Source organism: Olea europaea, unplaced genomic scaffold, assembly GCF_002742605.1.
Source record: "Olea europaea var. sylvestris unplaced genomic scaffold, O_europaea_v1 scaffold789, whole genome shotgun sequence".
NCBI classification, from domain to species: domain Eukaryota; kingdom Viridiplantae; phylum Streptophyta; class Magnoliopsida; order Lamiales; family Oleaceae; genus Olea; species Olea europaea.
In genome coordinates this window covers 32,056-46,850 of record NW_019266317.1, presented here as the reverse complement: position 1 = coordinate 46,850, position 14,795 = coordinate 32,056, and positions in this window count along the sequence as shown.

Sequence of the window (14,795 nt, the reverse complement as noted above, 5' to 3'; positions counted from 1 at the left end):
CAAGTTTCATGAGCTTAACTAAACCAAGTACCAAAAGATGCAGAAGTTTTCACCTTTTGCTTTGTTGAGATTGGGTGTACTATGTTTTTATATAATTTGTCTGCTGTTAATTTTGTGCATTCATATCCAGAAAATTCTTCCATGAAATTCTTAATTGAAATAAATACATCTTTGTGTCACTTAATCGAATCAGAATTTTCAAGTATTTAACAAGTGGAATCATACTGGTTCGGTTCCATTCGAATTCGATTTGGTTCCGTACCATAATCAATTTTTTTTATTACATTTACAATAATATTACATTAATCCAATTAATGATATGTTCAATATGAATTCTTACAGCAGCACTATATTAACTCTTACAAAATAACGTAGTCCAACTTAAAAATATACAAATAACAATAAATATCTCGAACACTAGTTATAAATAATAATGTTTATATAACGAAGCGTGAGAAATTATTAGAAAAGAAGGTAACTACTAAAATAAAGGAAAACACACAAATGCGAGCTCACAATAAATATCTTGAATACTAATTATAAATTATAGTATTTATAAATTGAAGCGTAAGAAATTATTAGAAAGAAATGAGACGATTAGCTTACCTTGATCAAAGTGGAGAAAATTCAATAAATGGGGTTCAAAAATCATAAGATAAAAAGAGGTGCAACCGCTCAACTTCAATTATTTGAGAATAGCAAGATAATTTAGAAAGACTTAAGAAACTCAATTTTGATTCTTTGAAATTTGAATTACAAAGCTGGGCTTGGGCTGAAAACACGAAAATGATACTCTAAGCTCGATTAATTAATTGGCAAATTTATTTACAAAAATAAATAAATAAATAAAATAGTTTAACTTATTTAGCCCCTATTTGGTAGCATTAAAATCGGATTTTTAGTATATTTCGATAGAAGTTGATACAATGTATGGTTGAAAGGTTATGGGGCCCATGAAATATGTTGTTGAAATGAATGGTTGGCTTTAAATTAGATTAAAATCTATATTTTATTTAGTACCAAATAGGGGCTTAATATAAAAGAATATAGGAAGATTCAATTATTCGATTCTTCGTCTAGAATCGAAAACATTGGCGGATCCAGGTAGTGACGAGCTTAGGTGGCCTCCCTAACTAGATCCGTCGGAGTCTTCACTAGCAGCCGGGTGGAAGATTGGAAGTTGCAGAGCCGCAATTGAACTGAAGAAGGGAGGACCGGAGGAGGAAGATGAAATTTTGAATTTGGGTCCTTTTTTTTTTTAGTTTAGGCCTTTTTCTTTGGGCAGAGGAGTTGGGCCTCTTTGTTTGAAAAAAAATTAGACCCAATCCATGGATGATGATTGATGGATATATACACATAACTGCAACCACACCTCCAAATCAGAGGCAATAATCGTAGCAAACCTTTCTGTAACTGCTCTCCTTCTCCCTAATGTTGGCCGCAGATGTTATTAGTTATTTCGGTGGTCAAAACCTCAATTGGGGGCATTAGAAATATGATACCTATGTGCTAGTGAGAAACTTCTAAGTTCTAATGGCTCATTTTTTTCGATTTCCATGTGTCTGCCTTGGATTAATGCAAATTATGCAAACCTGTAAACTTACTTTTTTGTATAATAATATCTTTTTTAGGAAATAAGAATGGGCTGCTCTTGCCTCACACAGAGTTTGCCTGAGTGCCGCTCACGCATGTGACTTGTGAGCCCTCTTTTCTCTTTCACTTTTTTGTTTGTTTGTTTGTTTTGTTTTTGTTTTTTGTCCTTTTAATTCATTTTTTTTTATTTATATTTTATTTTTGTGCTCTGAATCTATGACTTGTGTTTTACTAGTTATGATTTATGTTTTATGAGTTATGACTATGATTTATGATAAATAATTCAAGATGAAATCCCTACCTTCTAGTTCTAGTTCGTGTTAAGTTATTGCTAGTTCATTAGATTTGGAAGATTATAAATAATTTGAACTTTGTTAATATAATAAATTAATAATACTTGTTAATTAACTTTAATTATAAACTGAATATTGACATTTTGTTAATATATATTGCCTGTTTAATTGAAAAATAAATTAAGGCAATTTTGTAGATTATGGAACTATTTTCTCATTTGAAATGAAAGTTTGTACATAGTTCCAGTTCTAGTGTTGCATCTGGTTCTAGTCCGTACGATTTTTTGAATACTATTTAATTGAATATTAATAAACGATTCGCCTATCACGGATGTTGACTGTTGACAGTTAACGTTCAACGTTCGCGGTCCGCCCTAATTGAACTAAGACCCTGGATTCACCCCTGATCGAGAACGAGCCAAACTCATTAGTTCACGATTCTGATACCCGTTCGTGTATTTAACTTAAACAAAATTTAACCGAAATGCTCAATTCATTTCGATCCAATTCGATTTGAGAGTTTTACATGGCCCTAGTAGAGACATCTCTTTTAATGGTCCAATGAGGAATGCTAATGGATCACAATTGAGTGAGGAACTCAGAGATTCACTCTGCTCTGGGAAGTAACATATTCTTCTGAACCAAATGCTTTGGGACCAGAGTTGAGAATGTTGACAAGCAATACTTCGTTCAGAGGAAGAAGTTCTAGTTTATTCAAGTACCACTAAGTCGAGATAGAAAAAAACTCAACCTTTGAACATTAGGTGACTAGCCTCCACAAGGGTTAGATTCAGATTATATGCTAGTTATTTTTTCGTGGTCTATTTGTTATTTAGTGTTTTTAAGTGTGTTATTGCTGGCTTTGATTATGCTCTTGCTTATGATTATATAGCACTGTGTCACTGGAAGACATGAAGGCAAAATTATGTGCAAAATTTGTACACACAAATATCAATTTAGTCAACTTAATAAAGTGCCACGATCGATAACTTGCCCAATTTAGTGGTACTTGTGTCAATTTCCTAGTTTTTTTACATTAAAATTAGTAAACAGGGAAATTTTGTATGTATCACGTTTAAGGTGGCGAGAGATAATGTAGGTTAGGATATTTTGGGGAAAAGAAAAAAAAATCATCGTTGATAGACATTTTTTTTTTTTTATCAATTTTCTTAACGGTAAAGTCAACAAACGAGATATTTGATTCTCGAATAAGTGATCATAAATCAACGGTTAATTGTTATTCTCTAATTTTATGAGATACAAATAAATCTCTTTTTCCACTAATAGGTAACATACTGCGGCTTCTTGGAAGCAATTGAGTCACACGTTGAAGTCACACAAGAGCTATGTTAGTTGTAGTTTATCCACACTCAAAAGAATTGCAACCTTAGTTTTCCTTAGCATTATACTGTTGTTGACCTTGATTTCTGATCGATGACGTTGTTAATAGATTCTAGCACTATTCATGTCCACACACATGACTCCGACACAGTTGTATAAATTGTTAGAAGCACATGTCCTCCAATGGTAAGGAGGCTGCTATGAGTATCAATGATCAAGTCACTCAACTTATATATTTTTTTGTGGATCAACGGGAGAAATGAGCCACAAATATGTGTACGGGCAACGGGTTGTGGAGAGAAAACAATAATGACGAACAATATTACTACTAAAAGTGTAAAGTTGCATTACGTTCACATAACATTAAGTGTGAACTTTTATAGTGAGAGAGTTTGAAGTGATTATTATTGGATGAAAGATAAGTGACCTCATGATAACAGTCAACGCATCATCTCTTATGTATCACCTTGCAATTCTAAGTTCAAAGGACATTTAACCATTTTTTAAATTGGACAACTATCTATAGTCTAGGTTTGACATCTGAATGTAGATTGACAAGATGATTGAGAGGCGTCCGTTACCGAGAGGTCACGTTAATCAATTACAGAAGATCTTGTACATAAGATCTCTTGAAAGAGGCAAAGGAAAAAAGATGCATTTGTGCATTCAAAAACCTGTCGCTTCGATAATAGGCTATAACAAATCGTGGCACCTTACCTCGACCATGTAGGTTTGACCTCGGGTTGACACTTCAATTAGGTGATGCATCACTTCGACTTCACCTATTTGATGGCCTCAATGAGACCATGTAGACCGGTGAGTGAAGTGAAGGACTGAAATGACTTGTTGTTGGCTACCACGTGATAGTCCAAATGAATTTTGTACAAAAAAATGCTATCATTTTGAAAAAGATATATTGAAATCTATAAATTGGATTCTCCTAGTTTTATTTTCTTTACTCCAAATCAATTTTTATGAAAATTAATTTTTAATAGATTCCTTCTCAAAATAATTTCAAATTATTTTCAAGTTTTGTATTCAATATTTTAATATTCGATATCATCTAGTCCTGAAGAGTACATTCAAGCTTTGGCTAGTAAGTCAAATTTATTTTTGTGCCATACTAATTTTGTAGTAAAAATTGTACATTGGGAGACATCCATTTAATTTTGTTAGTAGTAATGCAGGAGGAGAAATCTATCTAAGGAAATTTGCAATCACATGCATTGTTTCATTTTATATCCTTCTAATTTTATGTTTTAGTAAGTGGTGATTTAATCATTATTATGCACATATCATTATTTCGATAAGTCGTAACTCTATTCAATATTTTGCACTAGTAAGTTACGATTTTATTATATTTACATGCACATGATTTTAGTTAAAGATATAATTTTATACATAATTTTATTTAACATATATATACAAATATCAAGCAAAATAGATGAAACAGTTTCAGACTTACGTTTTGTTTAATTTTTTTGTTGCTTCAAATAGAAAATTTCATTATAATCTAGCCACATAGTACAAGAATAAAATTGGGGGTTTAACCATTTATGACATTGACAAATTTTATAATATGCGAGAATAATCAATTACATATTTGTTAAATACAATAAAGGACATAGGTTATAATATTGTCATTTTAATATTGTTATCATTTGTAGTATTTCAAAATTTATTTTAACTTTTATAACAATATATAATTATATGTCAAAGCACAGTTATTATAAAATGAAGAAAAAAAATTAAATAAATCTCAAAGTTTAAAAAATTACAAAAAAAAAAAAGCATAATTCGTTAGTATAAAAAATATTCAAATAAATTTAAATGATAGAAGTATACATTATTGTTGAAATATCGATAAACTTATGACTAAAAAGTAATATGTTTAACTAATAAAGTTTAGAATAGGTATAATTTTAATCATCCATGATAGGAAAATGCTAAAAGCAGTATTTGAAAAACTATTACTACTCGAAATCTGTTGTCGGATTGGCACAAATTCTTCTATAATAAGTTTTTTTTTTATGTTTATTAAATAAAAATAATAATTTTGACTATAAAACAATTAGAAGTTGGGCTCTAAAATCAATCCTAATCAAGACCCAATGAAATGGAACTATATTAAATTTTTAACAACACATGGCCGTTTCAAGTTCATTACATTTTCAATGTAGGAAAAATTGTTACCGTAAAATGGTCATATTTATCTTGTTGGATCATCAAGAACACATAAACTAAAGAGGAAGTGTATTTTAATCAAACATTGTTAATCGCAATGATTGAATCCTGTGATTATGCCTTCCAAATCAACAACTAATTCCTTTTTTTCTCTCTTGTGATGGAAGGCAAAATAAAATGAACAATCATTGTGATTTGGGGACCATAACCGTGTTTATATACTGATTGCTTGTTAACCTTATTAGGCCCACTATGAAATTGGGAACAATGACCCGATCTCTACATATAAAAGTCCATACTTTAAATTAGATGCATTAAAACTCAAAATACCGAAACCGTATTAGATTAATTTAAATTGGGCTTAACGAAATTTAATAACATTTAGTTTAATACACAATAATTCACACATATAAGTCCACGTGATTGATTAAAATTCCTGAGAATCTTCCACTTGGACAATGTGTGTCACTTTATAATTATACATTAAATATAATCTTATGAGTACTTAGAATTTTGTTATCATTACTAAATACATCCTCAAACAATTTGGTCCATCAATCAATTAACATAGGATCAATACGATTTTCGCTACTTTCATCATAACTTAGCACATCAATGGTCACGTATATTGATAAAACTGAATGACATGGATCAAATATTGATGTGTATCATTGAAATTACATATGATGTGATCTTAACTTTCCAATTGGTCCACCTTAATACTTTAGTGAGATCATTTTCAAACAAGTTTAGTGGTAATAAACCAAAGAAAAACTTTATAACTGAAAATATTTTTAACCATAAATTATATCCAAAATAACAGTACATGTATCCAATATGAATAGCAAAATACAAACTTCTATTGAAACTAGACATCCTGAATAGATATTACACCATATGAGCAGTGTGCTCATGAAGGACCTTAGGTATCAATCCCTTAGTAGGCGGATCCGCAACCACGAAGTTTGTCTCGATATGCTCTATTAACACTTGTTCACTCTGAACTTTTTCTTTAACAGCTAGGAATTTGATCTTTATATGTTTCGATTTCGTCGAGTTCCTATTGTTATTGGAATACAACACTGCTGATTTATTGACACAAAATAACTTGAGCCATCTTTCTATACTATCCATGATGCGCAGTCCAATGACAAAATTGTGTGGCCATATTCCATGGTTTGATGTCTCATAACACGCTATAAACTCCACTGATATGGTGAAAGTAGCTATGAGTGTCTGTTTTTTCAGGAAATAGCACCTCCAGCAAGCAGATAAATATAGCCTGGAGTGGATCTCCCACTGTCTTGGCATCGCGCAAAATTGAAATTAGAATAACCGATGATCTACAACTGATTCGAACTCCTGTGTGTGAGCATACATTCTTTTGTTCTCTGTAAATACTGCATGACCTTTTGGCTACTTTTCAATGATCCATTCCCATATTACTTAAATATCTCTATAACATCCCAACAATGTACGCTATATCCGGACGCTTACAAACTTGAGCATACATCAAACTCCCTATAGCTGAAGATTAAGAAATCTTCTGGATTCATTTAATTTCCAAGTAATTTTTAGGGCATTGGCTTAAATTGAACTTGTCTCCTTTAGCCACAGGGATGTCACCTAGTTTACAATCTTACATACCATATATTTTAAATACATTTTTGATATAACTCTTTGTTGGAATTAATTGAATTTGATTTGGGTTTGATTTGGGTTTAAAATATTAAATGTAATATTTAATGATATGGGCCATTGCAATTAATTTGAGTGAATTGGAAAAGTCTCCAATATAGGCCCATATGTTGATAAGCCCATTTTAAGTGATTTTTATATGGAAAGGAGTTCCACATCGAAAGTTTACAAGAAAATAGTCTTGTTTATATAGTGGGTTGTGTAAATAATATATAATTTAATATGTTACCTACCACTTGGCTAACTTTAGCTAGCCAAGGCTAGTCACCACTAGAGTGGTGCTTCGCACCACTAGCACCGTTCCCGATCCCGGTTCCGGCACGCGCACGTCGCAAAGTACGCATTGGGCGCTTTAGAGGCGCACTTGGCACTTCGCACGTACGCATCGTCGCGAGGAGCCGGGGAGCCTTATAGTTTTCGAAAATGGACTCGTGGTTCGATGACGTGGCAGCAAGGCTTGGTGGGTTGGCATTCTAGGTGGCGCACGAGTGGTAGGTCACGTCCCTTCTTCCTGCATGGCGGTTAGATGTACGCGTGGCATCCGTATAGCTGTGACTATTCAGAAATTGGTGAATAGGCATGATGAATGGACACTTCACTTCATGGTTCAATCTGGGCCGTCAGATCATAAAAATAGTGCGATCCAATGGCTAAGACGAATCAGACCAAGTGGTGCACCAGTTCCTGAAATGTCACACACCTGTTCCATGAGACACTTCAATCTCTATAAATAGGGACCCCCAGATTCGTTTTTTGACACACCAAATCAATTACGAATTCAATTGATTTCTAAATTCTTCTATCTCCATATTTTGCTCGTAAAAAATCTCTTATACTTCCATCGTTATTCCGTTCAAGTACGATCATTCATTGGTTCGACCGACAAGGTTGGTATTGTGCAGTATCGACTTTGGAAGGAGCGTTGTATCTTGGGAGACAGACGTCCATAATCCCGTTTGCACTTCATTGGGGGGGGGCGAAATCTGTCTTAAGGAGATTTGCTTACTTTATTGGCATATCTCGCTTCATTTACTGTCTATTTTTCTGCTTATTTTATTTCTTCTTTTGATTGCGTTAGTCGAATTTCCGACAACACTCTTTTGTGATAATTTAAGGATACCCCGAGAACGATCTCGGTGTATCTAAATTCCTACGAAAGAGGCGTCACCAAAATCTTTCCTCTTAAGTTTTTTTGCTAGAGATCTCTTGTTTTGTGCAATAGGCCTATATTGTTGCTAGCAAGCAATATATTATTGACATATAAAATTAGGGATGTCAAACGGTTCGAGCGACTCGTCGGCTCGTCAAAACTCGGCTCGTGGGCGGCTCGAGCTCGTCAAATGACGAGCTCGAGCCCGAGCCGAGCAAGGGCTCAATCCCACGAGTCAACCCTGCTCAGCTCGTTGAGCCCACGAGCTCGTAAAAAAATATAATTTTTTAAAAAAAATGTCCAAAATGTGCAAATTTATCAAAAAAAAATTTAAAAATTAAAAAAATCACGAGTTCGCTCGACTCGCAAGCTCGTGGCTCGTGAGCTCACGAGCCCGAGTCGAGCTTGTGCCCGGCTCGGCCCATTGCCATTACTATATAGAAAAATATATTTATTCTTACTAAACTTGTGGTATATACAATTATCTACCAAATTCTTCTAAAAATCAAATGAGATGATCATTTGATGAAACTTCTAATACCATTGACGAGACGGTTATTTGAGCCCATAGATAGATTTCTTTAGTTTACAAACTATTTCCTTTACGTCATCTGATTCGAAGTTTTCTGGTTGTACCATATAAATTGTTTCATCAATGTCGTCACTGAAAAATGCTATCTTAACATCCATCTGATTTAACTCAAGATTGAAATGCGGTATCAATGCCATTATAGTCCCAAAAGAGTCATTTGAATGTCTTGTTATAATTGATGTCTTCTTTATGTGTAAAGCTCTTTGCGACAATACTAGCCTTATACCTCTCTACATCATCTTTCAAATTTCTCTTGATCTTAAATATACAATTAACACCAATGGGTTTCGCACCTTCAGGCAATGAAACGAGGTCTCATACATCATTGTCTTTCAGGGACTTTATCTCTTCATTCATGGCATCGAGCCACTTTGATAGTTAGAACTTTCCATGGCTTAACAGAAGTTGATCGGATCACCTTCCACCACTCTAATGTCAACTTCATGTTCTAAGAGAAATATGATGTAATCATCTGAAACCGCACTTCTCCTCTTTCTAATGGATCTTCTTAATGGCATTAGATCTTGAGGTTGTAAAGTTTGTTTTTTTTTTTAACAATTTGTTGACTTTGAGAGGGAGATACAATGACATTATCTTGATCCTGAGTTGCTTCTTAAAAAATGTCAGGAATAGAAACCTGATCATTGTCAATAGTAATTGAAGGAATTTCAACATAGTTCTCATCAAAGACAAAGCTTGCAACCCTTTCTCCCCTTGCAAATTCAATATCCTCAAATAATCGAGCATTTTCTGTCTTGAAATTTGCCTTAATTGTGGATCATAAAACTTGTAATCGTTGAACCTTTTAGAATATCCAATAAAATAGCAATTGATGGTTTTGCATCCAGTTTCTTTTCATTTGGCTTATAGGGCCTTACCTCAGCTGGAAATCCCCAAATCTATATGTGCTTCAAACTAGGCCTCTTTCCCGTCAAAAGCTCATAAGAGGTTTTATCAGTGGTCTTAGTTGGAACTATGTTGAGTATATATGCTACGGTCTTTAATGCTTCACCCAAAGTCTTTAAGCGTTCTATTTTGTATCTTAGCAACACCATTTATAGTGGGCAGACTCGGCATAGTATACTGTGAGACAATATCACATCCTTTAGGAATTTAGCAAATGGTCCTGGACGTTTTTCACTTGAACCATTATAGCTGCCATAGTATTCACCCCACGATTAGATCTGATGCTTTTAACCATCTATGAATGTTATAAAATATTGTTGATCATTCCAAGAACTTGTAGGGAACGGTCCATAAATGTCCGTATGTATAAGTTCTAAGTAGTCCAAGGTCCTGTTTGGCTTGAAATCTCCTTTTATTGGTTTGTTTTCTCTTTATACAGTTGACACACATTATAATCTGTGAATTCAAGAGGGGTCGAGAATCCCGTCTGACACAAGTCTCATAATTCTTCTCTTGGAGATATGACTTAATCTCTTTTGCCACAACGAGATAGAATTCTCGCCGATTAATTTTCGCTTTACATCTTGAGTACTTACATGCAAGGATTCATTAAAAAAAAGCAATTGGATCAATCAAATAAAGATTATCGTAACCCGTTAAAAAATTGAAACCAACCAATTTCAAATCATTAAACAAACTAAAATTTCCATTCTCAAATGAACAAGAATAATCAAATTTGTCTAAAGTAGAAACAAAAATCAAATTCCATCTAAAAGAAGGTATAATAAATGTCTCATTAAGATCTAAATAAAATACAGTCTTAAACAATAACCTAAATTTTCCTATTGTCTCTACTTCCATCGTCTTGTCGTTGCCAACCTAGATGTATCTTTCACCATCTCTTGGTTTTCGACAACTCAGATAACCCTGCATAGACACACTGATGTGAGTTGTTGCACCAGAATCTATCTACTACGTATGTCTAGGTACGGAAGTTAAATAAACCTCAGAACAAACCAAATGAAGAAAAATATCTTTCTTGACACACCACGCGTGATAGTAGGAACAGTTCTTCTTATAACTTGTAGCTCCATAAAAGAAACAATCACCTTCAATTGGTTCCTTATGCTGTTTCTTTTATGAGGTTGTACCTGTAGCTTCATTTTCTTTTCTTTTTTTCTTTTCTTGTTCTTTTTATCATTGAAGGTGGTGGGTAAATAAGTACTTTCTGTCTTGTCATGTTTTAATCTTTCTTTTTCTTGAACACAGTGTGAGATGAGCTCATTAAGGGACCATGAATCCTTCAGATAATTGTAGTTTACCTTAAATTGACTGAAATGTGCCGAAAGGGATATCAGAACTAAGTGCATTAACAAGTCTTAAGATAAATCCAACTTGGATGTCTTTAGTTTTGAAGCAATATAAGATATTTCTATAATGTATTCCCGTATGTTTCCTTTCACTTTATACCTTATTGAGACAACGTTTGCTAAAATTGTACTTGTTTCAGCTTTTTCATTCTTAGCAAACTTCTTCTCAAGGTCCTCAAAGAAACTCTTAGTTGTGGTCACCTTATCGGACATAGTGCCCCAGAATGTTTCTGGAATAGAACGCTTTATGAAATTAAGCTTATGCGATTTGATCTTTTCCATTTTCTATCTCTTTGTTGTCATCAAAGGTACTCCTATCAATAAGTGAAGCAGGTTGATTGACCCGTAAAGCAATGCCCAGGTCCATGACTTTAAGAACAATCATTACGTTCTCTTGTCACGTCTTGAAGTTGGTGCCATTAAACATTGGAATTGAATTAATGCTAGTATAGATATTAGCAGTAGAACCTAAAACTGAATTAGAGAACAATTAATACGAATGGCTCACACGAGTATCATCAATATGCAAATAATAATAATCTCCAATAATGGTATGGCCTATCACAAGATACCTAGCACAACATCAATATCTAGTATTTGGACAGAAATATTGACTTGTAAATGGTATCTTGGTGTAGTGATCAAACACTGACGATAAAATAATATGTCAACCAATAAACATTTCTTTGGATCGATTTATTAATCACACATTAAACCAAATAATCACCACATATTTATCACCACAGATGCACATGCAATTCGGCAAAATATTGATCTTCCTTTGGGCCAATCAATATTCGCATGTAAAAGACATACAAACATCTTTTAATATTATAAGTTAATTAATTTCCATGATAGAGATTACTTTGACAACATGTTGTTTCAATTAATTCACTTTCGAATATTATACCTTTTGAAAGAGTCCTTAGCACCAAAATTTGAGAAAGAAAATCACCAATTTTGCATATTTTATTTAGTTTTAAACTTTAAGGGCCTAAAAGTTAATAATTCAAAACTTTAGGGGCCAATTAGAATAAATTAGAAACATTGAGGGCTTTAATTACAAAATTTAGAACTTTAATAACCCAAATTAATTAATATTTTAAACTTTAGGGACTAAATTATTAAACTCATAACTTAAGAGCCCAATTTGGATGAACTTTAAATATTAGGGACTGAAACTTTAAAATTATAACCCTAATATGAAATTGCAAATAGGTATCTCAAATAATCCAATTTTTAAGTGAGGCCCCCACCCCCAAATTTCAGCCAAACCGAAAACCCTAAAAAAATAGAGTTTCATTCTTCCTCCTTGGCAGCGCTAGGTCGGATATTGCAAGGGTCATCGCGCTACGACCCTTTACCACCTCCAGCATCACATAGCAACGACACTGCATTGTCGAAAGACTTTTTTTAAACTTTAACCTTAAAAAAAATCGTAACCTGAAATTCCTTAACTTTAAAAAAATTATGGAAGACAACAAGAAAAAACATGCCGTAAAAGTTTTCAAATTCAACAAAATATAGATCTGGAATTGTTAAATTTGAAAACATTGAAATTGTTTGTCACAACAACCAAATAAATATTCAATTCTCAATTACTCAACAGAAAAGTTGGCTCCGATACCACTTGTAGTAAAAATTATTACCATAAAATAGCCAAATCTATCATGTTGGATCATTAAGAACACATAAACTAAAGCGGAAGCGTAACTGAATTAGACATTATTAATTCCAACGATTGAATTTAGCGGTTATGTCTTCCAAATCAACAAGTAACTCCTTTTTTCTCTAGTGATGGGAGGCAAAACAGAATGAACAATTCCTGTGATTTGGGGACCATAAACGTATTTATATACTGATTGCCTGTTAACCTAAAAACTATAGAGATTTCATTTGTGTGTAGGGACAAGAATTATCATGATCTTGCTTATTCATTAAAATCTAATGTTAGAGTATTTATGATATGAATTTGATGAGGAGGTATCACAATCCCAGAAGAACTCTTTCTTTTGTTTGGGTAAAGATCCTAAATAAAAAGAACACTTTTAATTCTCATCCAAATCAAAGTCTTTCGTATCTTAAATGGCACATGCGCAGCACATGTGTGACACATTCCGATATTAATTTATCTTTCTACAATTAATAATATTACATTATAACTCTTATAATTTATTTCGGTTCTTATTTTGAAGCCAAAGAAGGGACCAAACAAACCCAATTAAATTAAGCTATGATAAATTAGTCTTGACTCGATCACCTCTTAATCGGTCTAGAGAATTTATTAAACACGTTTTATTCCACTAAAAGAATGAGATTGCACTCCTAACTTCATTAAAATGACTAAAGCTAGAATAATTATATAATCTGACATATTGTTCTTACATATTACCCCCGTTAATCATGTTGAACATTTGGAACAAGGTAAAATGGCCAAAATGCCCTTTTTCCAAATAGACATTAAGTCCTAAATCTTATTTTTCTATCTGATAATTTCATGTGATCTTATCATAATATTAATTCAACAGTCAATCTCAAATTACCGAACTTAGAATTTAATTGTCCACTAGCAAAATCTCTTGAGGTCCACATCGTGCCTATTGAATAGGTTATGGATTCCATATCGTGAATACATGTTCTCCAATTATTTCCCTTTAATCCCAAGGCATCAAAATATTGATTTGCAATCTCATCTCACTCATCAATACTTCAAAGAATTTCATTTTATTAATTAAATTTCATTACCCGCTCAAAATTAAGGCTATGTACAATAGTCAAGTGAAATTATTCATATGGTCAATACCATAAATCAATTTCATGTGGTCCAGTCGAATACATTTCAAAATGTACAATCAATTTTATTACTAAATTCAAGATCAACTTTAAATAAAATTGAGAAAATTTTATCAAAATAAAGTGCTTGTCTTAATTTACCAATTGTGAACCATTTAGATCGAATTATAAATCGAATCTTCTTCTGTGTTTAACACTCGATTTATATTATCAAGTCGATCCATGAGCAAAATGCAAACTTAAATTAAAATAAATAATTTATTGAAAATTAAATTAATATTTTATTTCAAAATGTCATGAGAACAAATAAATTTACTTGAAGGGCTAACATTAAACTAATATAAAGAAAGTGAAGATTCAAAATAGTATTCAGTAACTTCAACAAATTAATTTGTAAAATTTCGAGAATAGAAAAACGGACAGGATGAAATAAAAATGATGTAGAAAAAAAGGCAAGCAATGGGAGAAGATTTTATTGTTGGGATTGAAGGTTGCGAAGAGAACAACGGGCCCAATAGAGAGATCAATCGAGAGAGGGGGCATAGGTAGGCTAGATTTAGGGTAGGGGAAGATTTTAAAGCATTTTGATAAAATAAATTTAAATCTTTAAAAAAAATTAACAATTAGTCTAAATGGACAGGTTCAGTGACAATCTTTAGTGACAAGATTTTAAAACAATCGACGTGGCATTGTTGGAAAAAGGAGGAAACTAGGAGTGAAGGAAAGATAGGAACCCGAATCAAATTCTTAGTGACTCCAACCCGTTTGACTTGCTTGAATGAATTTCAAAACGCTGCTTTCCCAAATAGATTGAAAATACACCTCTAAGTTCCAACCGTCGAAGCCCAGCAACAGTTAACTTCGATCTCGTCGAA